Source organism: Ranitomeya variabilis, chromosome 6 (genome assembly GCF_051348905.1).
Source record: "Ranitomeya variabilis isolate aRanVar5 chromosome 6, aRanVar5.hap1, whole genome shotgun sequence".
Classification (NCBI taxonomy): Eukaryota; Metazoa; Chordata; class Amphibia; order Anura; family Dendrobatidae; genus Ranitomeya; species Ranitomeya variabilis.
In genome coordinates this window covers 347,218,436-347,245,842 of record NC_135237.1, presented here as the reverse complement: position 1 = coordinate 347,245,842, position 27,407 = coordinate 347,218,436, and positions in this window count along the sequence as shown.

Sequence of the window (27,407 nt, the reverse complement as noted above, 5' to 3'; positions counted from 1 at the left end):
TCTGCTATGTAGTAAGTGGACCTCAAATTTGCTAAACCTATTTTCATACTACGTTTGTTATTTCATCTTAATTCACCGCCAATACATGTGGGGGGCCTCTGTCTCCTTTCGGGGTATTTCTCTAGAGGTGAGCTAGGACTAATATTTTCCTCTGCTAGCATTATTTAGTCCTCCGGCTGGTGCTGGGCATCTAGAATCAACGTAGGCATGCTACCCGGCCACTGCTAGTTGTGCGTTAGGTTTAGTTCATGGTCAGCTCAGTTCCCATCTTCCAAGAGCTAGTTCCTTTATATGCTGATGCTATGATCTCTTGCCATTGAGATCATGACAGTTTGACCGGCCCACTAAAGGGTTAAAATCCTTGGCTGAGAAAGGAGAGAAATAAGTAGTCTGCTGAAATTTTTTTTTTTTTCTCTCCTTCTAATCTTTGAATGGTTCTGTGTCCACCTGTTTGTAATGGATCTTCAGAGTGTAACTGCAGGTTTGAATAATCTCGCCACGAAGGTACAAAATTTGCAAGATTTTGTTTGTCATGCACCTGTATCTGAGCCGAGAATTCCTTTGCCGGAATTTTTCTCGGGGAATAGATCTGGGTTTCAGAATTTTCGAAATAATTGCAAATTATTTTTGTCCCTGAAATTTCGCTCTGCCGGAGACCCTGCACAGCAGGTCAGGATTGTGATTTCCTTGCTCCGGGGCGACCCTCAAGACTGGGCTTTTTCATTGACACCAGGGGATCCTGCGTTGCTCAATGTGGATGCGTTTTTTCTGGCCTTGGGGTTGCTTTATGACGAACCTCATTTGGAGCTTCAGGCAGAAAAAACTTTGATGTCCCTATCTCAGGGGCAAGATGAAGCGGAAATTTACTGCCAAAGATTCCGTAAATGGTCTGTGCTTACTCAGTGGAATGAGTGCGCCCTGGCGGCGACTTTCAGAGAGGGTCTCTCTGATGCCATTAAGGATGTTATGGTGGGGTTCCCTGTGCCTGCGGGTCTGAATGAGTCCATGACAACGGCTATTCAGATCGATAGGCGTTTGCGGGAGCGCAAACCAGTGCACCATCTGGCGGTGTCCACTGAGAAATCGCCAGAGAGTATGCAGTGTGATAGAATTCTGTCCCGAAGCGAGCGGCAGAATTTTAGACGGAAAAATGGGTTGTGTTTCTATTGTGGTGATTCTACTCATGTTATATCAGCATGCTCTAAGCGCACTAAAAAGCTTGGTAAATCTGTTTCCATTTGCACCTTACCGTCTAAGTTTATTCTATCTGTGACCCTGATTTGCTCTTTGTCATCTATTACCACGGACGCCTATGTCGACTCTGGCGCCGCGTTGAGTCTTATGGATTGGTCCTTTGCCAAACGCTGTGGGTATGATTTAGAGCCTTTGGAGACTCCTATTCCTCTGAAGGGGATTGACTCCACCCCATTGGCTAATAATAAACCACAATACTGGACACAAGTAACTATGCGTATTAATCCGGATCACCAGGAGATTATTCGCTTTCTGGTGCTGTGTAATCTACATGATGATTTGGTGCTAGGATTGCCTTGGCTGCAATCTCACAACCCAGTCCTCGACTGGAGAGCTATGTCTGTGTTGAGCTGGGGATGTAAGGGGGCTCATGGGGATGTACCTGTGGTTTCCATTTCATCATCTATTCCCTCTGAAATTCCTGAGTTCCTGTCTGACTATCGTGACGTCTTTGAAGAATCCAAGCTTGGTTCGTTACCTCCGCACCGAGAGTGCGATTGTGCCATAGATTTAATCCCGGGTAGTAAATACCCAAAGGGTCGTTTATTTAATCTGTCTGTGCCTGAACATGCTGCTATGCGAGAATATATAAAGGAGTCCTTGGAAAAGGGACATATTCGTCCATCGTCATCTCCCTTAGGAGCCGGTTTTTTCTTTGTGTCAAAAAAAGACGGCTCTTTGAGACCATGTATTGATTATCGGCTTTTGAATAAAATCACTGTTAAATATCAATACCCATTGCCGTTGCTGACTGATTTGTTTGCTCGCATAAAGGGGGCCAAGTGGTTCTCTAAGATTGACCTTCGTGGGGCGTATAATTTGGTGCGAATCAGGCAGGGGGATGAGTGGAAAACCGCATTTAATACGCCCGAGGGCCATTTTGAGTATTTAGTGATGCCTTTTGGTCTTTCAAATGCTCCGTCAGTTTTCCAGTCCTTTATGCATGATATTTTTCGCGATTATTTGGATAAATTTATGATTGTGTATCTGGATGATGTTCTGATTTTTTCGGATGACTGGGACTCTCATGTCCAGCAAGTCAAGAGGGTTTTTCAGGTTTTGCGGTCTAATTCTTTGTGTGTGAAGGGTTCTAAGTGTGTTTTTGGGGTACAGAGGATTTCCTTTTTGGGATATATTTTTTCCCCCTCTTCCATTGAAATGGATCCTGTCAAGGTACAAGCTATTTGTGATTGGACGCAGCCCTCTTCTCTTAAGAGTCTTCAGAAATTTTTGGGCTTTGCTAACTTTTATCGTCGATTTATTGCTGGTTTTTCGGATATTGCTAAGCCATTGACCGATTTGACTAAGAAGGGTGCTGATGTTGCCGATTGGTCCCCTGATGCTGTGGAGGCCTTTCGGGAGCTCAAGCGCCGTTTTTCCTCTGCCCCTGTGTTGCGTCAGCCTGATGTTGCTCTACCTTTTCAGGTTGAGGTCGACGCTTCTGAGATCGGAGCTGGGGCAGTGTTGTCGCAGAAAAGTTCTGACTGCTCCGTGATGAGGCCTTGTGCCTTCTTTTCCCGTAAATTTTCGCCCGCTGAGCGGAATTATGATGTTGGGAATCGGGAGCTTTTGGCCATGAAGTGGGCTTTTGAGGAGTGGCGCCATTGGCTTGAGGGGGCCAGACATCAGGTGGTGGACAATTTGAGGTTGTCCCAGGAGAAGACTCAGCTTTTTGCCAACCGCCACCGTCGTGTTGGTCCTCGGCTTTGTGTTGGGGATTTGGTGTGGTTGTCTTCTCGTTTTGTCCCTATGAGGGTCTCTTCTCCTAAGTTTAAGCCTCGGTTCATCGGCCCGTATAAGATATTGGAGATTCTTAACCCTGTTTCCTTCCGTTTGGACCTCCCTGCATCCTTTTCTATTCATAACGTTTTTCATCGGTCATTATTGCGCAGGTATGAGGTACCGGTTGTGCCTTCCGTTGAGCCTCCTGCTCCGGTGTTGGTTGAGGGTGAGTTGGAGTACGTTGTGGAGAAAATCTTAGACTCTCGTGTTTCCAGACGGAGACTCCAGTATCTGGTCAAGTGGAAGGGATACGGCCAGGAGGATAATTCTTGGGTGAATGCATCTGATGTTCATGCCTCTGATCTGGTTCGTGCCTTTCATAGGGCCCATCCTGATCGCCCTGGTGGTTCTGGTGAGGGTTCGGTGCCCCCTCCTTGAGGGGGGGGGTACTGTTGTGAATTTGGATTCTGGGCTCCCCCGGTGGCTACTGGTGGAATTGAACTGGTGTCTTCATCTTCTCTGTTCACCTGTTCCCATCAAGATGTGGGAGTCGCTATATAACCTTGCTGCTCTGTTAGTTGCTTGCCGGTCAACAATGTTATCAGAAGCCTCTCTGTGCTTGTTCCTGCTCCTAGACAACTACTAGATAAGTTGGACTCTTGTCCATGTTTGTTTTTGCATTTTTGTTCCAGTTCACAGCTGTAGTTTCGTTACTGTGTCTGGAAAGCTCTTGTGAACAGGAATTGCCACTCTGGTGTTATGAGTTAATGCCAGAGTTTTAAAGTAATTTCTGGATGGTGTTTTGATAGGGTTTTCAGCTGACCATGAAAGTGTCCTTTCTGTCTTCTGCTATGTAGTAAGTGGACCTCAAATTTGCTAAACCTATTTTCATACTACGTTTGTTATTTCATCTTAATTCACCGCCAATACATGTGGGGGGCCTCTGTCTCCTTTCGGGGTATTTCTCTAGAGGTGAGCTAGGACTAATATTTTCCTCTGCTAGCATTATTTAGTCCTCCGGCTGGTGCTGGGCATCTAGAATCAACGTAGGCATGCTACCCGGCCACTGCTAGTTGTGCGTTAGGTTTAGTTCATGGTCAGCTCAGTTCCCATCTTCCAAGAGCTAGTTCCTTTATATGCTGATGCTATGATCTCTTGCCATTGAGATCATGACACATTTGCATATTTCCCATAAGGGATGGGGGCAGTGTTCTGGATCACTGTGTTGAGAAACACGTGATGGTGTCTCCGCGGTGTTAGATGTTTTGATCTCCCCGAGGTCATTCATCCTTATGTTCATAGCCTTTTCACTAGGAACTGCTCCTAATAGCCAGTTTCCTACTCCACACTGATGAGGGGCAAATACCCCGAAACAGCTGTCTGTGGATGGATACCATGTTTTGGCATAGGTGGTTTTCCTTTATTGCATGCTGCCCTTCCCGTGGTTGTTCCTTCCTGGTGAAAGACCTGGCTATTCATTGCTTGCATTGAGAAACATGTGATTGTGTCTCTGCGGCAGTTTTACATGCATGAGGCATGTTTAAAGCTTGAGGGAGAAAACACCGGTTGTTAGTGATAGGTTGAAGAGATGGGTTAAGGTTGGGATGAAGTGGGATGGGATCGGGTCAAGTGCACAGGTGGTGAGATGCGATCTTGAGAATAGAGTGGAGAGTCGATCTTCTGTAGTGGTGGAGAAGTTGGTTTTGGAGGTGGAGGGCTGGGAAGTTGGGAGGAAGGGCTCTGGGGGTTGTCTACCAAAACTGTCTCTGATGTTATCAATCTTCTGCTTGAAAAATGAGGCAAAGTCTTTAGCTGAGATGAGTGGGGAGGGAGGAGGTGCTGGGGGATGGAGGCAAGAATTGAAGGTGTTAAATAACTGTTTAGGGTTGTGAGACAGGGAGGATATGAGAGATGAGACGTATGTTTGTTTAGTTGCAGCGAGTGAGGCCTTGAAAGTAGTGAGGGACTGTTTGAATGTGATGAAGTGCTCGTTGGAGTGGGATCTTTCCCATCCCCGCTCAGCAGCCCTGGAAGCTCGACTCAGTTCTTTGGTTGCTGGTGTGCCAGGGCTGTCTATTGAATTTGTGAGCTTTGGTATGTGTGAGAGGGGCAACAGATTCCAAAGCTATAGCTATTGTGGTGTTATATAGAGCGACAGCAGCATCCGTATTGTGTAGGGAACTTATTTCTGTAAGAGAGAGAAGGGATTTAGAGAGTGAGTGTAGATCGAGGTGTTTACAATTTCTGCGAGGGTGTGCAAGTTTGTGGGTTGTGGATTGAAGACAAGGAGGGGAGAGGGAAGAGAATGTGAGTAGGTTGTGGTCAGAAAGAAGAAGAGGAGAGTTAGAGAAGTTAGAAAGGGAGCAGAGGCAGGTGAAGATGAGGTCCAGTGTGTGGCCATCTTTGTGGATGGCTGTAGAAGACCATTGAGTGAGGCCGAAGGAGGAAGTGAGAGATAGAAGCTTAGTGGCAGCTGAGAGGGAAGTGTCAATGGGGATGTTGAAGTCACCCAAGATGATAGTAGAAATGTCAGCGGAGAGGAAATGAAGTAGCTAGGTGGTGAAGTGGTCAAAGAAGGTGGTGGCTGGCCCTGGGGGGTGGTAAATGACAGCCAGTTGGAGATTTGAGGGGGAGTAGATGTGCACAGTGTCAGAAGAGGTGAGCCAGGTTTCGGTGATGACGAGGAAGGAAAGTTTGGTAGTAACAAAAAGATCATGGATGAAGGAAAGCTTGTTGCAGACAGAGTGAGTGTTCCACAGTGCTCCTGTTAGTGGCACTGAGGAAGCAGGGGCTGGGCGAATGGGTATAAGGTTAGAGAGGATACAGAAATTTGTAATAGAGCGTGGATGGGAGGTAGAAATGACTGTGGGAATGGGGTGAGGAGGACCAGGATTTGGAGAGATATCACCAGCAGTGAGAAGGAGCAGAGAAAGTGCTAGCAGGTGGGAGCAGGAGAGGGCATGAGGTGGCTGTCTGTGTTTGGAGACAGAGGATTGTATGTTGAGTAACAGTTCTGAGGAGGAGGTGAGATGGATGGGGAAGTGAGATGGATGGGGAGGATTGAAGAAGAGATCAACAGTTCCCTCACTAGGTGTAAGTATTAGGGGAGTTAGCAGAAAGTGATTGATTATAGGGGTGAGAGTGAAAACAAACAGAAACATTGTTTACAGTCAGGGCCGTATTTAGAGTTTCTGCTACCCTAGGCACTTTTAGTGCTGCCTCCCCCTTTGGTGAGTATGACACTATTGGTAGTGACTTTGGCAAGTATCACGGATGTGAAAGTAGCCTTTTGCAGCAGATCGGGCAGTTTTTCTGCATCTGCCGCATAACGGATCACTTACAGCAAGCCTCATTCACTCCCTATGGGATTTGCGGCACTTGCCGTGATCTGGCAAATACGGTACCATACCTGACAACTTTTGAAGAAGGGAAAGAAGTATAAAGTTTGCGGCACGCGTAGTGCGCTGCGGCAAATTTTATGCCATGCCTCTGACCACACCCATTTCACAACTATTCACACCCATATCCATGTCCCAACCACACCCATTTAGCACTGCTGATCACACTGTTTCATAAACAATAATTATAAACAAAAAAAAGTATGACCACACAGTGCTCCATACTGTATAATGGCCACACATGATGCTCAATACTGTATAATGGCCACACATGATGCTCCATACTGTTTAATGGCCATACATGATGCTCCATACTGTATAATGGCCTCACACAGTTCTCCATACTGTATAATGACCCCACATAATGATCAATACTGTATAATGGCCACACATGATGCTCCATTCTGTATAATGGCCACACATGATGCTCTATACTGTATAATGGCCACACATGATGCTCCATACTGTATAATGGCCACACATGATGCTCCATACTGTATAATGGCCACACATGATGCTCCATACTGTATAATGACCCTACATGATGCTCAATACTGTATAATGGCCACACATGATGCTCCATACTGTATAATGGCCACACATGATGTTCCATACTGTATAATAGCCACACATAATGCTCTATACTGTATAATGGACACACATGATGCACCATACTGTATAATGGCCACACATGATGCTCCATACTGTATAATGGCCACACATGATGCTCCATACTGTATAATGGCCACACATGATGCTCTATACTGTATAATGGCCACACATGATGCTCCATACTGTATAATGGCCACACATGATGCTCCATACTTTATAATGACCCTACATGATACTCATTACTGTTTAATGCCCCCCTCCCATCTTGAATGCATGGCTCTTCTCCCCCATCCTGTATGCATGACTCATAGCCCCCCTCCTGTATGCATGGCTCATCTCCCTCACATCCCATCCTGTATGCATGGCTCATCTCCCTCCCATCCCATCCTGTATGCATGGCTCATATCTCCCCTCCTGTATGCATGGCTCATCTCCCTCCCATCCCATATGCATGGCTCATATGCCCCCCTCCTGTATGCATGGCTCATCTCCCTCCCATCCCATATGCATGGCTCATATCCCCATTCCCCCTCCTGTATGCATGGCTCATCTCCCTCCCATCCTGTATGCATGGCTCATATCCCCACCCCCCTCCTGTATGCATGGCTCATCTCCCTCCCATCCCATCCCCTCCTGTATGCATGGCTCATCTCCCTCCCATCCCATATGCATGGCTCATATCCCCACCCCCCTCCTGTATGCATGGCTCATCTCCCTCCCATCCCATCCTGTATGCATGGCTCATATTCCCACCCCCTCCTGTATGCATGGCTCATCTCCCTCCCATCCCATCCCATATGCATGGCTCATATCCACCCTCCTGTATGCATGGCTCATCTCCCTCCCATCCCATATGCATGGCTCATATCCCCCCTCCTGTATGCATGGCTCATCTCCCTCCCATCCCATATGCATGGCTCATATCCCCACCCCCCTCCTGGGGTCGGTCGGCCGGGAGGTGACCCAGGACTTAAATAATAAAAAAAAAACTTGCTCAGGTGCCGCCCCCCTGCATCGTCCCGCCCTAGGCAAATACGGACCTGTATACAGTGACTGTATCCAGTTATCTTCAGTTCCCTTCTGGTTCAATTCTGGATCATCCCCTATGTTTCCTTGATGTAATCTCCCAGTCTTCATCCACAATGTGGTTTCTCTGAGTTCAGAGGTAGGAAGGGTGTAGTGTACATGAGTCCTGGTCCACAAGCCCCAAAGCACATTTCATCGTTCAGCCTTGGGTGAAACGTGCTTTTGGAGCTTGTGAATCATGACTCATATACACTACCCCCTTCTGTTAACATACCATCTAGATGTAAGTATTTAATTATCTTATCTTTCTCATTAAATAATTTAGTAATAGTCATAGCATTAAGCTCACTGACTTGGGTATCTTTGGTAGGGTTTTTGCCTGTTTAAAGTTTTTTCTAATAAATGTTACACTGCATACCCTGTAAATGTGTACTGGAACCGCTTTCAGGAACATTCTGTTTGTTATGTTTATGTTGTTCACATATAATTTTTTTTTAAATAAATCTAAATAAAATGCTATATTTTATGAGACCCATTTTTGCACTCCTTTTTCTCATGTTGGTTTTCAAATTTATCCCAGAGTGTGTCTCTTGAATATTTTTTTTTTGCTGCTCAACTTTTGTTGGTATTTATTGGATTAAAATCCTGAAGGGCACACAAAGTTCCCCTGCTGATGCCAGCAAATGTCCAGGCCCGTTTGAAGTTCGCCATTTACCATCTGGATGATCCAGAGGAGGCATGGGAGAAGGTCATGTGGTCAGATGAGATGAAAATAGAACTTTGTGGTATCAACTCCACTCGCCGTGTTTGGAGGAAGAAGTAGGATTAGTACAACCCCAAGGACACTGTCCCCACCGTGAAGCATGGTTGGGGAAACATCATACTTTTGCCTATGATATTTGGATTTCTAGTGGTTACCTTAACAGCACTTTTGCTATTTTTTATTGGACTAATAAAAGTAAATCTTTGCATTTGAACCACTTCATATTTTTCTGCTGTCACTGGAGACCATCTTCCTCCTTTCTTATCATATTCTGGGGGTGCTTTTCTGCACAGTTGACAGGACAACTGCACCGCATTAAAGGAGGGGTCGTGTAATGGTGTCATGCAATGCAAGATTTTGTCAAACAACCTCCTTCCCTCAGTAAAAGCATTAAAGATGGGTCGTGGATGGGTCTTCAAGCATAATAATGACCCGAAACACAGAGCCAGGTCAACTAAGGAGTGACGCCGTAAGAAACTTTTCAATGTCCTGGAGTTGCTTAGGCTACGTTCACACTAGCGTTGTGCGCCGCTGCGTCGGCGACGCAACGCACAACGCACGCAAAAACGCGGCAAAACGCACGCAAAAACGCTGCGTTTTGCGACGCATGCGTCGGTTTTTGCCGAAAATCGGACGCAAGAAAAATGCAACTTGTTGCGTTTTCTTGGTCCGACGCTTGCGGCAAAAAAGACGCATGTGTGGCACAACGCAACAAAAAAAAAACGCATGCGTCCCCCATGTTAAGTATAGGGGGCGCATGACGCATGCGTCGCCGCTGCGTCGCCGACGCAAACCCGACGCACATTAGCTTAACGCTAATGTGAACGTAGCCTTAGCTAGTCTCCAGATCCAAACCCAATAGAACATTTTTGGAGGAAGCTGAAACTCAATGTTGTCCAGAGACATCCCTGAAACCTGAAAGATCTGGAGAAGATTTGTATCGAGGAGTTAGGCCGGGATGACACATGAGAGAAACACGGCCGAGTCTTGCATGTTAATACCGAGCACTGCTGCCGGCACTCAGGACCAAAGCGTGCAGCTCCATGTATTGCTATGCGGCCACATGCTTCACTCCAGATTGCAGGCAGCAGGGCCGGGTATTAACATGTGAGACTCAGCCGTGTTTCTTGCATGTTTGATCCCGGCCTTAGACAAAATCCCTGCCGCAGTGTGTGCAAACTTGGTCAAGAACAGCAGAAAACGTCTGACCTCTGTAATTGCAAACAAAGGTTTCTGTACCAAATATTAAGTTTTGTTTTCTAATTTGTCAAATACTTATTTCATGCAGTAAAAGGCAAATTAATTATACAAAAAAAAACAATGTGATTTTCTGGATTTTTTTAGATTCTGTCTCTCACAGTTGAAGTGTACCTATGATAAAAATTGTAGACCTCTCCATTCTTTGTAGATGGGAAAGCTTGCAAAATCAAATATATTCCAAAAGAAACATTTTAAAAGTGGCTTGGGTATATAAAAGTGCTTCTCAAAAAATTAGAATACCATCAAAAAGTTAATTTATTTCAGTTCTTCAATACAAAAAGTGAAACTCATATATTATATAGAGTCATTACAAACAAAGTGATCTATTTCAAGTATTTGTTTCTGTTAACGTTGATGATTATGGCTTACAGCCAATGAAAACCCAAAAGTCATTATCTCAGTTATTAGAATAATTAACAAAAACATCTACAAAGCCTTCCTAAGCATTTAAAAAGGTCCCTCCCTTAGTCTGTTTCAAAATGTTCCACAATCATGGGGAAGACTGCAGACTTGACATATGTTCAGAAGGTCGTCATTGGCACACTCCACAAGGAGGGTAAGCCACAAAAGTTAATTGCTAAAGAAACTGGCTGTTCGCAGAGTGCTGTATCCAAGCATATTAATGGCATGTTGAGTGGAAGGAAAAAGTGTGGTAGAAAATGGTGCTTTGGGGGAGATTCATGTAGCGCCCTCACAGTAAGGGCAATGGGGTACTCGGCACTGGGTCCTTCGGTTCGGTAGAGATGTCACGGTGGCCCGACCCGGTCTGTGGCCCTTTGAGGGGCGTCCAATAAAGAAGAGAGTTTTTATGGTTTTGGGAAAGGTCTTTAAAGGGATAGTTCGTGACGCCACCTGTGGTATTCGGTCAGGGTGACTGACGCTGCTTAGGGGTCCGCTGGGGTGATGTGATGGCAGCTAGATGGTATACTTTCCCACAGGTGAAGTGTTTCCCCAGGGCTTCCCAGATGTGTAGATGGTGATGGTGGATGATGTAAGGTGCAGAGAATAATGAGGACACAAGGTTGCAGTCTCTTTACCTTTACTGGAGGCTTCAGCATCCACAGTCCAGGGTACAGACCACAGGGTAGGCAGAGTCTGGCCGGTCCGAAGGCAAACTCAGAGTCCCCTTATCCAGGTGGAAATCAGTAGCCTTCCTACTAGCGCCTGTGTGTTGTAGTACCTCCCTGCTGAGCTTCCAGGTAATGTCCTCACAACTCTTGTAGATGTTCTAGATGTTATTTCTTCCTCTCTGTCCCCCAGATGGTGTGGATAGGACAAATTTGTATGACTGATGGCCTAAGGCTTGTTTATAGGGACCCTAGAGACGCCCCGACCCCAACAAGTTGCCACTGTGTCTTCTTAGGTATTAAGGTCGGGCAGCCAACTTGGAATTGACTGTCCTGCCGGTCTCTGAAGTAAAGCGTAGAGACAATTACTCCCTCGGTGTTCCGGCCAACGGCTATGCTCCTCAGAAGGAGGCAGCCTATTTCATGGCAGAACTCCTCCTTCGTTTCTCACCCTCTACAACACAGTTCTGTTCATGTCTGTTCTTAGGATGCTGCCGCACGTGGGGCAGGCGCAGCTCCATGTCTTTCTGTTCTAGCTAGACCTCTGACAGGATCCCACCCCTACCAGGGGCCCTCTGTCTGCAGCTCCAATGTTCCTCCTTTCCCCCGTCTGCCTGACAGGTGTTGCCTGGGCAAAGCCCAGTCAGCTTCTCTCTAACTTTCTATCCAGCCCACCAGTTTTACCCTTCTGTGAGGAGTGCCCTAGTAGATAGGAGTAAGGCTCCCCCTGGTGGTCTGGAGTGTAAAGTGTGGTGTATGGTTTGTGATACCTGGTAGGAAGATCTCCTTTATTGCCATCAGATGTAATATCACTCCCCCTGGTGGAAGAATGACATCACTGCAACGACCAGGACTCTGGGGCGCTGCATTCACAAGGTGTGGACTGCTGCTGGAGTCATTGCTTAAAGAGCCACCACACACAGATGGATCCACGACTTGGGTTACAAGTGTTACATTCCTTGTGTCAAGCCACTCATAACCAATAGAGAATGGCAGAAGCATCTTACATGGGCCAAGGAGGAAAATAACTGGACTGTTGCTCAGTGGTCCAAGGTGTTGTTTTCAGATAGAAGTAAATTTTGCATTTCATTTGGAGATCAAGGTCCCAGAGTCTGGAGGAAGAGTGGAAAGGCAAACAATCCAAGTTGCTTGAGGTCTAGTGTGAAGTTTCCACAATCAGTGATGGTTTGGAGAACCATGTCATCTGCTGGTGTAGGTCCACTGTGTTTTATCAAGACCAAAGTCAACGCAGCCATCTACCAGGAAATGTTAAAGCACTTTGTGCTTCTCTCTGCCACAAGCTTTTTAGAGATGGAAATTTCATTCTCCAGCAGGACTTGGCATCTGTCCACACTGCGAAAAGTACCAACACCTGGTTTAAAAACAACAGTATCACTGTGCTTAATTGGCCAGCAAACTCACCTGACCTTATCCCCATAGAGAATCTATGGGGTATTGTCAAGAGGAAGCTGAGAGATACCAGACCCAACAATGCAGACCCTATCAAAGCAACCTGGGCTTCCACAACACTTCAGAAATGCCATAAGCTGATCATCTCCATGCCACGCCACAAGTATTGAGTGCATTACTAAACATACATCTGAGTAGGCCAACATTTTGGATTTTAAAATCATTTTTCAAGCGGTGTTATAAAATATTCTAATTTACCGAGATAATGACTTTTGGGTTTTCATTGGTTGTAAATGATAATCTTCAACATTAACAGAAATAAACACTTGAAATAGATCACTCTGTTTGTAATTACTTTATATAATATATGAGATTCACTTTTTTGTATTGAAGAACTGAAATAAATTAACTTTTTGATGATATTCTAATTTTTTGAGAAGCACCTGTAGTAAAATAAGACCTGTCACCTTACTTTAAAATTTCATTTTTCTGCTGACTTAATTCTACTTTACAATGTTTTCACTTTTATTAACTTCTCTGTGCTGTGATCTGGAAATTTGTATCTGTAAATTCTTGACTTTGTTCTGGAATTTTAAACCTATTCTTTCCCACGTTTTAAATATTACTGCAGATGTGGATAAGCAACTGTTTAATTCTTGTTTTAGTATTTACCAACGGTTTGTTTGATATATAATCAAAATGGTGCAATGGTTTGAATTCAATTGAATTCCAATCTGCATGGGAAATCTTCATGCAAGGCCTGCCCACTCAAGTAGACAGTATAAGGTGGTCTATCCTGGAAACTAAACCGAGATTGGTCAGTATTTATTTTATGAATTTACAAATTTTAACAAATTACACTCAAAATTCTATAACACAAAGCTACATTATTGTGCCATGAGCACATGCAATTGACAGAAATGATTCAGAAATTACAGCAAACATAGCAGTCACTGTGTATATGGTTATCTTGTTTATACTATCAGCACTGGAATTTGCCTGAAAACCACTGTTTGCAAGGAGTCTATCCAGTACAGAAGGCACAGCTTGCTGTATCTGGACCATGTGCTTGTGCTTCAGACTCTAACAGCCTTACAGGATGACAATACGCAAGTATATTTTAGACACATACAAAACAATACAACAACTAAAATTGCAAAGATGGCAATCATATAGCTTTTTCTTTTGTGACATGGCCAAATGCAGTATAATTGAGGCCAAATGTCAAATTTATCACATCAAGTACAGAACAAAGAAGTATTTTGGTGTTTCAGGTGGGTGGGGCAGTAAAATAGTACAATAAAAGGAACATAATAGTTAGGGGTTCTTTTCCAGATTTTTTTTTTACAATCATGTCACTAGAGGTATGATTGATCAACAAATGCTAAAAAAAGTTTCTGAATGCTCAATTTCATAAAGCAAAAGGTCCAAAAAGAGGATTCTGCCCTCAATAATACTGTTATTTTTACTCAAGTAGTCTGAATGTTATTAGCTGATTTCTCAGTGACCCCCACAAAATAGCTGGCATAAATTAGTAAATATAGGACTTTATGGTCAATTTTTGGAAAACTACAAATAGTTTTCCTACTACATTAGGATTAAATATGTGGATCAACATTTTTGTTTATAGAGGTATATGACTGAAAGGTATACATCTTTATGAATCATGTAAAGATTGAAGAGTATTCCCTTCATTGTTTAACAGGCATAGCACCAAATATTGTGTGGTGGCTGTTCTTCACATTACAACTGGGTCTAGTAGACAATGAAAGGTAACCCTTAAGTCAACTGATCAGTGGGGATGGAGTAGGGGTGTTTAACTCTCACCAATGTAATGTTAATTGATCCTTTTAAGTTTTAGCCATTCATATCAAAGTTGTTGAAGACTTCTTGAAAGCACAAATGATGACATATTCATAGAATTCTTATTCTTATGTCTACTATCTCAAGATAAAAAAAAAGACTATACAACACTTGAGAACATTAACCCGAGACAGTGAATTTTCTAATCAATTAGTCCATGCATTCCCCCAATAGTTGGGTAAAACATTCCAGCCAAAACATTGCTATCTTGAATAAGATATTAGTGAATTCAAAGCATGCATAGCGCATGAGTTCACTTCTTTATGGCACAGTCCATACAATGTTATCTATCTGTTCCTTGAGCGTTATGTAAGTTTATTGGAATGTTGAAAGACTTTCCATTATTTGGTAAACCCACATACCATTGCCTTACCTCTGGGATATGATGTAGACGCCGGATGTGTGCTGTAAGGAAAGAAGCTGATACCACACTTTATAATAACATGAACCACAAGGAAGAATTTACCATCTGTCTATACAGTATGTTTCCTTTACAAGAGAAAGAACAAACTTAACTTATCAATTCCTCATTTTACTGTTTCTCAAAAATCAACAATTTTTTTTGGTTGTATCACCGTGTCTTAGTTGTAGTCACAATTATTTAGACAACGTCAGATATTCAACGTGTTATTGAAAAGATTGACTAGAAAAAGGAATGACTTGTTATTATAGAGCAAAATAGTAGTAGTAATGGATGGTAACATCTCCTTTAACACTTTGAGACACAATATGAGTGTGACATAATTGAATAATTGAATATGTTTCTTTCTGTCACACAACATAAGGATATAATAAAATCCAATGCACAATGGTAATTACAGTTAAGCCGCTGACATTCTTTATTGAAATATGAAAGCAAGCATTTCGGATATGCCAAATTAACATTACAAAGTATGGCAGGATTTCAAAATAACATTTCTCAGACAAAAAAAAAATAGGCCTATCTATTTGACTGTGTGACAAATGATTGCTGTCAATAAGGGCAGGTGCAGGCCAGCATTTGTTCTCTATCCAAGACAAATGGTCTGATTAGGCTAATCACACTCTGATCAAACTTTGATTAGAGTTTGATCAAAGTGGGATCCTTTTTTCTTGGATGTGGAGAAAAAAAAAAGTTTCTCCATCTCCTCTATTCAGAAAAAACCCACTGCTGGCCTAGATTTATGGCACTTTCAATAATCAATATAAACCTACAAGAACAAGGATGCTTATGCTAAATATACAAAAAGTACCTTTATTGAACATATACGTACACGACAAAAAATAAAATAAAATAAGGAGGCTACAATTTAAAAAAATGCTGCAGACAAGGGCTGCATACAAATCCTTTACAGAGTAAAAGAGATATATAAAGGATTATTGAAACCTGTTTTTGTCGGATTTAATCCTAAAAAATGTCAATTTGAGCTGCATAAGACATACAGGTGCATCTCACAAAATCAGAAAATCATCAAAAAGTTAATTTAATTCAGTTCTTCAATACAAAAAGTGAAACTCATCTACTATATAATTGTCTGAGGGTCACTTCCGTCTTTATGTCTGTCTTTCTGTCTGTCTTTCCTATGCAGCATCAATAGTAAAAAGATCTAATGTTAAAAATAATAAAAAAATTAAAAAATCATTATATACTCATCTTCTGTCGGCCCCCGGATCCAGCCCAGGCCTTTCCAGCTCCTCGCGACGGTCCGGTCCATGCATTGCAGTCTCGTGAGATGATGACATAGCGATCTCGCGAGACCGCTGCATCATCATCTCGCGAGACCGCAATGCACTCTTGGGTCCAGAGCCTCGCGAAGTGCATCTGTAAACGCCTGGGCTGGATCCGGGGGCCGACGGAAGGTGAGTATATAACTATTTTTTATTTTAATTCTTTTTTAACAGGGATATGGTGCCCACATTGCTATATACTACACGGGCTGTGTTAGATACTGCGTGGGCTGTGTTATATACTACATCTCTGTGCTATATACTATGTGGGCTGTGCTATATACTACGTGGCTGTGGTATATATTACGTGGCTGGGCAATATACTGCATTGCTGTGCTCTATACTACGTGGCCTTGGTTATATAATGCATGGGCAGTGTTATATACTACGTCTCTGTGCTATATACTACATGGCTGTGCTATATACTATGTGTCTGTGCTATATACTATGTGGCTGGGCAATATACTACGTGGCTGGGAAATATACTACTTGGCTGGGCAATATACTATGTGGCTGGGCAATATACTATGTGTCTGTGCTATATACTACGTGTCTGTGCTATATACTACGTGGCTTGGCAATATACTACGTGGCTGGGCAATATACTATGTGGCTGGGCAATATACTACATGGCTGGGCAATAAACCACATGGCTGGGCAATATACTACGTGGCTGTGCTATTTACTACAAGGCTGTGTTATATACTACGTGGGCTGTGTTATATATTACGTGGGCTGTGTTATATATTACGTGGGCTGTATTATATGCTACGTGGGCTGTGCTATATTTCTCTGCTGTATCTGTGCGTCATGAATTATGGTATGTGTTAAAGAGGGGGGCCCACTGAGACTCTTTTGCCCGGGGCTCTCAAAAACCTGGAGTCAGCCCTGGCTTCACTGATTGGTCATGCCCGGCTGCAAACAATCAGCGGCAGTCTGCCCGCAAATTGGTGCGGAATTTGAACCACGCTTCGCTAATTGGTCACGGCTGGCCGGCCGAATCCTTTGTATAAATTGCATTATTCTGAACACTTCATAAATAAACTACATACATATTCTGGAATACCCGATGCTTTAGAATCGGGCCACCATCTAGTAAATTATACAGAGTCATTACAAACAGAGTGATCTATTTCAAGTGTTTATTTCTGTTAATGTTGATGATTATGGCTTGCAGTCAATGAAAACCCAAAAGTCAATGTCTCAGTAAATTAGAATACTTTAAAACACCTACTTGAAAAATGATTTTAAAATCCGAAATGTTGGCCTACTGAAATGTATGTTCATTAAATATTCTCAATACTTGGTTGGGGCTCCTTCTGCATAAAGTACTGCATCAATACTAAGGAGGCGATCAGCCTGTGGCACTGCTGAAGTGTTATGGAAGCCCAGGTTGCTTTGATAGCAGCCTTCAGCTCATCTGCATTGTTGGGTCTGGTGTCTCTCATCTTCTTCTTGACAATACCCCATAGATTCTCTATGGGGTCAAGGTCAGGAAAGTTTGCTGGCCAATCAAGCACAGTGATACTGTTATTTTTAAACAAGGTTTGGGAATTTTGGCAGTGTAGACAGATGCCGAGTACTGCTGGAGAATGAAATTTCCATCTCTAAAAAGCTTGTGGCAGAGAGAAGCATGAAGTGCTCTAAAATTTCTTGGTAGATGGCTACGCTAACTTTGGTCTTGATAAAACACAGTGGATCTACACCAGCAGAGGACATGGCTCCCCAAACCATTACTGATTGTGGAAACATCACACTAGACCTCAAGCAGCATGGTTTGTGTGCCTTTTCATTCTTCCTCCAGACTCTGGGACCTTGATCTCCAAATGAAATGCAAAATTTACTTCCATCTGAAAACAACACCTTGGACCACTGAGCAACAGTCCAGTTCTTTTCCTCCTTGGTCCAAGTGAGAAGCTTCGGCCATTCTCTATTGGTCATGAGTGGCTTGACACAAGGAATGAAACACTTGTAGCCCATTTCCTTGATCCATCTGTTTGTGGTGGCTCTTGAAGCAATCACTACGACAGCAGTCCTCTTCTTGTGAATCTCCACCAAATTTTTGAATGGCCTTTTCTTAACAATCCTTTCAAGGCTGTGGTGATCCCAGTTGCCTATGCACCTTTCCCTACCACACTTTTTCCTTCCACTCAACATTCAATTAACATGCTTGGATACAGCACTCTGTGAAGAGCCAGTTTCTTTAGCTGCTTGAGGTCTAGTGTGAAGTATGAATACTTTCTGTACCCACTGTATGTCAAGTCCGAAGTCTTCCCCATGATTGTGGAGCCTACTGAAACAGGCTATGGGACCTTTTTAAATGCTTAGGAAGCCTTTATAGAAGTTTTTTGTTAATTTTTCTAATTTACTGAGATAATGACTTTGGGGTTTTCATTGGCTGTAAGCCATAATCATCAACATTAACAGAAATAAACCCTTGAAATAGATCACTCTGTTTGTAATGACTCTATATAGTTTATGAGTTTCCCTTTTTGTGAAAACTCATAAATCAAAAATTAACTTTTTGATGAAATTCTAGTTTTTTGAGAAGCACCTGTACATTACAGTTCATTGTTTTTACTTTCTGTTTCAGTCTCTGCACTCTGTGCAGATAGGGGCATCATCTCTCTTTTCTTTGATCTGAACTTTACACTGCAGTAATCAGCCAGGCATGAGGTATCGGAGTCTGGGACAGCATTTGCAGCTTTGAATTGATGACGTCGCGGCTTGTGATTGGTCGCGTGAGCGGTCACATGAGCGGTCACGCGACCAATCACAAGCCGCGACGTCATCGAAGGTCCTTCACTCTGCATTCTTAGGAACGGAGGCTGCCGGTTACATCGCTAAGGTCCAGGGGCCGCCGGAGGGGTGAGTATATCCATATTTTTTATTTTAATTCTTTATTTTTTACATGAATATGGATCCCAGGGCCTGAAGGAGAGTTTCCTCTCCTTCAGACCCTGGGAACCATCCAGGATACCTTCCGATATTTGTGTCCCATTGACTTGTATTAGTATCGGGTATTGGTATTGGCGAGATCCGATATTTTGCCGGTATCGGCTGATCCAATCCGATACCGATACTTTCAAATATCGGAAGGTATCGCTCAACACTAACCATGACTGTTCACATTTCCACAAATTTGTGTTAACATCAGCAGCAGCAGCAGCCACAGCAGGCACAGAAGCCACACTAAAGATATCACAGAGTGCAGGTACTTGACATTAATGCATCACACTAAAAAATGGAATATCACCTAGTCTGTACAGTCCGCGACTGTTGTGCAAAAGTCATTGGAGATCTATGACTTGTTGCTAATCTTGATGAAAGTTAGGCGGTTTACACTTTCAGGGGACAGCCAGCTGCGCTTACCCGTCAGGATACCACCAGCAGTGCTGAAGACACGTTTTGAGAGAATACTGGCCGCCGGGCATGATAAAACCTCCAAAGAGTGTGGGGCCAGCTCAGGCCACTCATCCATTTTGGAAGACCAAAATATGAAAGGGTCCAAACTCTCCTTGATGGTATTAATATTCTAGATACTCCTGCACCAACCTCTCTATTCGCTCACCACATGTAAGACTTGGACTCTTTTGTGTTGGTGTACAAGCTGGTCTAAAAAAAGTGTCAAAGGACTCACAGAAATTGCTTTTTCCACTTCCACTACTCCTGCTATTGCTAATGTTTTGGCGTTGACGAATTGACGTGCCGGAGTTTGGAAGTCTAGAGCTGCTATGCCATGCGAACTGTGTGCTTCACTGCTGTCTTGGGAAAAAGCTCTCTTAAGATTGTGTAAAAGAATGTTTGGATACTACAGCATTCACGGGTCCCTTTCAACGGTGGGAAGCACCTGGTAAAATTTGGTTTTATAACATGGATTTAACAGAGTGGAAACCCAGCGGTCAGCACTATTTCTGTTCATAACAATATGGGGACCATGTTGCAGATAGTGCAGCAAGAAGGCACTCATATGTCGAGCTCCACCATGAGATCCAAGCCCATGCTGTGTTGGTGGCTGGGTAACACTGATGCTTGTTTTCTCCATCCCCTCCTGCCAAACACGAACATCAGAGAGGGGAAGAGGGGAAGATTATTCTCTTCATTTCCTGAACGTTGCTCGCCCATCACCTTTTCCTCTTCCATTTGTTTCTCGGATCTTGCACCTTCACTAACAGTTGGTCTGTTATCACCAGCCCCCCTCGATTGCAGTAATCTACCCTCCCTTGGCACCAACCTGTATGCAGGTTGCAGCGCTGGAGTCCTGGGTTCAAACCCCACCAAGGACAACATCTGCAAAAGAGTTTGTATGTTCTCTCCGTGTTTGCGTGGGTTTCCTCCGGGTACTCCGGTTTCCTCCCACATTCCAAAAACATACTGATAGGGAATTTAGATTGTGAGCCCCAACGGGGACAGTGATGATAATGTATGCAACCTGTAAAGCGCTGCGTAATATGTTAGCGCAATATAAAAATAAAGATTATTATTATTATTATCCCTTCCGCATCTCCGCAGGGTTTTCAAAGTGTGCTCCAGCATACAGTGCTAACCATCTAATGATTCATAGAACTCAGCCTCATTTGGATGGACTGTGTTAACGTTAGTGTTGAGCGATACCTTCCGATATCCAGAAGTATCGGTATCGGATTGGATCGGCCGATATCCAAAAAATATCGGATATCGCCGATACCGATACCCGATACCAATGCAAGTCAATGGGACACAAATATCCGAATGTCAATAAGCCCTTTCTGTCCTTCTACATCCTGTTCTGGAGGGGGGAAGAGTGTGGGCGGTGCGTGGGCTGACACTGTGCGTGTCTGTGTGTGTGGGCGGGGTCTGTGTGGGCCTGCTGGGGATCTGTACGGGCGGCCTCTTCTCGGGCAACTGCGCGGGCTGCCAGGGGTCTGTGCGGGCCTGCCGGGGGTCTGTGCTGGCTGCCAGGGTCTGTACGGGCCTGCCGTGGGTGTGTGTGGGCTGCCGGGGGTCTGTGCGGGCTGCCGGGGGTCTGGGTGTGCGGGCTTGACGGGGCTCTGTGCGGGCTGCCGGGGGTCTGTGCGGGCCTCCGGGGCTCTGAGTGGGCTGCTGGGGGTCTGTGCGTGTGTACAGGCATCGTCCGATGGGACTACAAGTCCCATCGGATGATGCCTGCTACAGTGACAGTGATTGACACATTAGCCAATGATGGGACAGTAGTTGTCCCATCATCCGGTTAATGTGTTGAAGGAAAAAAAACAAAACATACATACTACATACATACTAGATACTACATACATACTACATACAGTACATTCATACATTACAGACAAAACATACATATAGACATACAGTACATATAACATAGAGTACATACTCACCATTACTTGTCATTTTGATCCCCGAAGCCAGTGTCACCTGTAAAAAATGTTAAAATAACAAACAACCAATACACTCCCTGATCCGCAGAAATCCACGAGTGTCCCACGACGATCTCCCGTGGAGAACGGCAGCATCAGCTTATGCGACCGCTCTCCAGGGGCACCAGGAACACAATGATGGGAGGAAGGTATCCTTCTGCACTGTATTCCTCTGCCGCTGTAAAAAAATAGTCTCTAGTCTCACTTTTGGCATTGCTGTGTGAGAAATTTTCCCACGCAGCAATTGCCATAAAGTGAGACTTTGAACTATAGTAACCTCATAGATGCACTGCAGGAGCCATTGTCTCCTGTCAGTGTGTCACAGAAGGTCCTATAGAGCAGTGACATCACCCGATGTCACTGTTCTATAGGGGAAATCATCATGGGACACCCATTATTAATTGGACTACGGCGGACAGGTAGTATACGGTTTATTATTTTACGTTTTTTGCAGGCCCTGAAGTATGGTAAGTATGGTTAAATGAAGAATATTAAAATACTTTATTGCTAATGTGTGTGTTTAATTAACCTTTTATTACTATTGGATTAATAATGGATAGGCGTCTTATTGATGCCTCTCCGTTATTAACCTGGCTTAATGTCACCTTACAATAGCAAGGTGAAATTAACCCCTTATTATCCCATATCCCACCGCTACACGGGAGTGGGAAGAGAGGGGCTAAGTGTCGGAACTGGCGCATCTTACGGAAGCGCCATTTCTGGGGCGGCTGCGGACTGGTATTTGTAGCCGGGGGGGGCAATATCTATGGCCCCTCTTTAGGCTATGAATATAAGCCCCTAGCTGTCTGCGTAGCCTTTCTGGCTATAAAATATAGGGGGACCCCACTTAATTTTTTTGGGGGGTCCCCCTATTTTAATAGCCAGTAAAGGCTATGCAGACAGCAGCGGGCTGATATTCATAGCAGGCTACAAATATTGGCCCCCGGCCATCGGCTTTCCCCCTGTGGCGCAGAAAATTGTGCGGGAGCCCACGCCATTTTTTTCCATTTTTTTAAATTTAAATGCTCATTAAGGCCTCTTTCACACTTGCATCGCTATGGGTCTGTCGATTTGCGTCGGGCCAACGTACCGACGCACGTTGTGAAATTTGTGCCCTGACGTGGGCAGCAGATGCAGTTTTTCAATGCATCCGCTGCCCATTCTGAAGTCCGGGGAGGAGGGGGAGGAGTTTCTGCCGCGTATGCGCGGTAGAAAATGGCAGACGCTACAGACAAAAAAACGTTCACTTGAACTTTTTTTGTGCCGACTGTCCGCCAAAACACGACGGATCCGTTCCATGACGGACGCGACATGTGGCCATCCATCACGATCCGTCGCTCATACAAGTCTATGGGTAAAAAGCGCATCCTGCGAGCACATTTGCAGGATCCGTTTTTTTCCCAAAACTACGGATTGCGACAGATTGCTAAAAATGCAAGTGTGAAAGTAGCCTTAGAAACATCGGCCTTTCTATTATATATCTATGGATATATCTATCTATATATATATATTTATAGATAGATATATCTATAGATACATAGAAGTATCTATCCATATATCTGGCTGCTTTCACACATCAGTTTTTTGCTGTCAGGCACAATCTGGCGAGTTTTGAAAAAAAGGATCCGGCGGAAAAAAACGGATCCGGCGAAAAAAACGGATCCGGCGGAAAAAACGGATCCTGCAAATGTGCTCGCAAGATGCGTTTTTTACCCATAGAGTTGTATTAGCGGCGGATCGCGATGGATGGCCCCACGTCGTGTTCGTCGTGCAACGGATCCGTCATGTTTTGGCGGACCGTCGGCACGAAAAAACGTTCAAGTGAACGTTTTTTTGTCCGTTGCGTCTGCCATTTTCTACCGCGCATGTGCGGCCGAAACTCCGCCCCCTCCTCCCCGGACTTCAGAATGGGCATGCGTTGAAAAACTGCTTCCGCTGCCCACGTCGTGCACAAATTTCACAACGTGCGTCGGTATGTTGGCCCGACGCATAGCGACGGACCCGTACCGACGCACGCGTGAAAGAGGCCTTAATGAGCCTTGAATTTAAAAAAAAAAAAACGGTGTGGGCACCTGCGCAATTTTCTGTGCCAGAGGGGGAAAGTGTTGTGAATTTACTTTTTGCTCCCTCTAGTGGTTACTAGTTTTTTGACTCTGGTTTTTCTGTCATTCCTTTTATCCGCACCTGGGTCGTTAGTTAAGGGTGTTGCTATTTAAGCTCCCTGGACCTTCAGTTCAATGCCTGGCAACGTAGTTATCAGAGCTAGTCTGCTGTGCTCTTGTCTACTGATCCTGGTTCCAGTTATATCAGCTAAGTCCGCTTTTTGCTTTTTGCTATTTTGTTTTGGTTTTGTATTTTTGTCCAGCTTGTTCCAAATCTATATCCTGACCTTTGCTGGAAGCTCTAGGGGGCTGGTGTTCTCCCCCCGGACCGTTAGACGGTTCGGGGGTTCTTGAATTTCCAGTGTGGATTTTGATAGGGTTTTTGTTGACCATATAAGTTACCTTTCTTTATTCTGCTATCAGTAAGCGGGCCTCTCTGTGCTAAACCTGGTTCATTTCTGTGTTTGTCATTTCCTCTTACCTCACCGTTATTATTTGTGGGGGGCTTCTATCCAGCTTTGGGGTCCCCTTCTCTGGAGGCAAGAAAGGTCTTTTGTTTTCCTCTACTAGGGGTAGCTAGATTCTCCGGCTGGAGCGTGTCATCTAGAATCAACGTAGGAATGATCCCCGGCTACTTCTAGTGTTGGCGTTAGGAGTAGATATATGGTCAACCCAGCTACCACTGCCCTATGAGCTGGATTTTTGTATTCTGCAGACTTCCACGTTCCTCTGAGACCCTCGCCATTGGGGTCATAACAGTTTGCCAGGCCAGTATTAAATGTTTAATGCATTGCAGAAGAGGGATTATAAGAAAGAAGATTCTGAGTTTTTTTTTTTTTTTTTTCTTCTTCCCCTTTACCTCAGAGTGGCTATGCTTGCTGCAGACATGAATGTCCAGACCTTGATTACAAGTGTGGACCAGCTGGCTACTCGTGTGCAGGGCATACAAGACTATGTTATCAGTAATCCTAGGTCAGAACCTAAAATACCGATTCCTGAACTGTTTTCCGGAGACAGGTTTAAGTTTAGGAATTTTGTGAATAATTGTAAATTGTTTTTGTCCCTGAGACCCTGTTCATCTGGAGACTCTGCTCAGCAAGTAAAAATTGTTATTTCGTTCTTACGGGGCGACCCTCAGGATTGGGCTTTTTCGCTGGCGCCAGGAGATCCGGCATTGGCTGATATTAATGCGTTTTTTCTGGCGCTCGGTTTACTTTATGAGGAACCCAATCTTGAGATTCAGGCAGAAAAGGCCTTGCTGGCTATGTCTCAGGGGCAGGACGAGGCTGAAGTGTACTGCCAAAAATTTCGGAAATGGTCCGTGCTGACACATTGGAACGAGTGTGCACTGGCCGCTAATTTTAGAAATGGCCTTTCTGAAGCCATTAAGAATGTTATGGTGGGTTTTCCCATTCCCACAGGTCTGAATGATACTATGGCACTGGCTATTCAAATTGACCGGCGGTTGCGGGAGCGCAAAACCGCAAATTCCCTCATGGTGTTGTCTGAACAGACACCTGATTTAATGCAATGTGATAGAATCCTGACTAGAAATGAGCGGAAAATTCATAGACGCCGGAATGGCTTGTGCTACTACTGTGGTGATTCTACACATATTATCTCAGCATGCTCTAAACGTATAGCTAAGGTTGTTAGTCCTGTCACCGTTGGTAATTTGCAACCTAAATTTATTCTGTCTGTAACTTTGATTTGCTCACTGTCGTCTTTTCCTGTCATGGCGTTTGTAGATTCAGGTGCTGCCCTGAGTCTTATGGATCTGTCATTTGCTAAGCACTGTGGTTTTACTCTTGAACCATTAGAAAATCCTATTCCTCTTAGGGGTATTGATGCTACGCCATTGGCAGCAAATAAACCGCAGTATTGGACACAGGTTACCATGTGCATGACTCCTGAACACCGCGAGGTGATACGTTTCCTGGTTTTACATAAAATGCATGATTTGGTTGTTTTAGGGCTGCCATGGTTACAGACCCATAATCCAGTCCTGGACTGGAAGGCTATGTCAGTCTCAAGTTGGGGCTGTCGTGGTATTCATGGGGATTCCCTGCCTGTGTCTATTGCTTCTTCTACGCCTTCGGAAGTTCCGGAGTATTTGTCTGATTATCAGGATGTCTTCAGTGAGTCTGAGTCCAGTGCACTGCCTCCTCATAGGGACTGTGACTGTGCTATAGATTTGATCCCAGGCAGTAAATTTCCTAAGGGAAGACTGTTTAATCTGTCGGTACCTGAACATACCGCTATGCGTTCATATATCAAGGAGTCTCTAGAGAAAGGACATATTCGTCCGTCTTCTTCCCCTCTTGGTGCGGGATTCTTTTTTGTGGCAAAAAAGGACGGATCTTTGAGACCTTGTATTGATTATCGGCTTTTAAATAAGATCACTGTCAAATTTCAGTATCCTTTACCGCTGTTGTCTGACTTGTTTGCCCGGATTAAAGGTGCCAAGTGGTTCACCAAGATAGATCTTCGTGGTGCGTACAACCTTGTGCGCATTAAGCAAGGTGATGAATGGAAAACCGCATTCAATACGCCCGAAGGTCATTTTGAGTACTTGGTGATGCCTTTTGGGCTCTCCAATGCGCCTTCAGTTTTTCAGTCCTTTATGCATGACATTTTCCGGAAGTATCTGGATAAATTTTTGATTGTTTATCTGGATGATATTTTGGTTTTTTCTGATAATTGGGATTCGCATGTGGAGCAGGTCAGGTTGGTCTTTAAAATTTTGCGTGAAAATTCTTTGTTTGTCAAGGGCTCAAAGTGTCTCTTTGGTGTACAGAAGGTTCCCTTTTTGGGGTTCATTTTTTCCCCTTCTGCTGTGGAGATGGACCCAGTCAAGGTCCGAGCTATTCTTGATTGGACTCAGCCCTCGTCAGTTAAGAGTCTACAGAAGTTCTTGGGTTTCGCTAACTTCTACCGTCGTTTTATCGCTAATTTTTCTAGCATTGTGAAACCTTTGACGGATATGACCAAGAAGGGCTCCGATGTAGCTAACTGGGCTCCTGCTGCCGTGGAGGCTTTCCAGGAGTTGAAACGCCGGTTTACTTCGGCGCCTGTTTTGTGCCAGCCCGATGTCTCACTTCCCTTTCAGGTTGAGGTGGATGCTTCAGAGATTGGAGCAGGGGCCGTTTTGTCGCAGAGAGGCCCTGGTTGCTCTGTTATGAAACCTTGTGCCTTTTTCTCTAGGAAGTTTTCGCCTGCCGAGCGAAATTATGATGTGGGCAATCGGGAGTTGTTGGCCATGAAATGGGCATTTGAGGAGTGGCGTCATTGGCTCGAGGGTGCTAAGCATCGTGTGGTGGTCTTGACTGATCACAAAAATCTGATGTATCTCGAGTCTGCTAAACGCCTTAATCCGAGACAGGCCCGCTGGTCATTGTTTTTCTCCCGCTTTGATTTTGTTGTCTCGTATTTACCAGGTTCAAAGAATGTGAAGGCCGATGCTCTTTCTAGGAGCTTTGTGCCTGATGCTCCTGGAGTCGCTGATCCTGTTGGTATTCTTAAAGATGGAGTTATCTTGTCAGCTATTTCTCCGGATCTGCGACGTGTGTTGCAGAGATTTCAGGCTGATAGGCCTGAGTCTTGTCCACCTGACAGACTGTTTGTCCCGGATAAGTGGACCAGCAGAGTCATTTCCGAGGTTCATTCCTCGGTGTTGGCAGGTCACCCGGGAATTTTTGGCACCAGAGATCTGGTGGCCAGGTCCTTTTGGTGGCCTTCCTTGTCAAGGGATGTGCGGTCATTTGTGCAGTCCTGTGGGACTTGTGCTCGAGCTAAGCCTTGCTGTTCTCGTGCCAGCGGTTTGCTCTTGC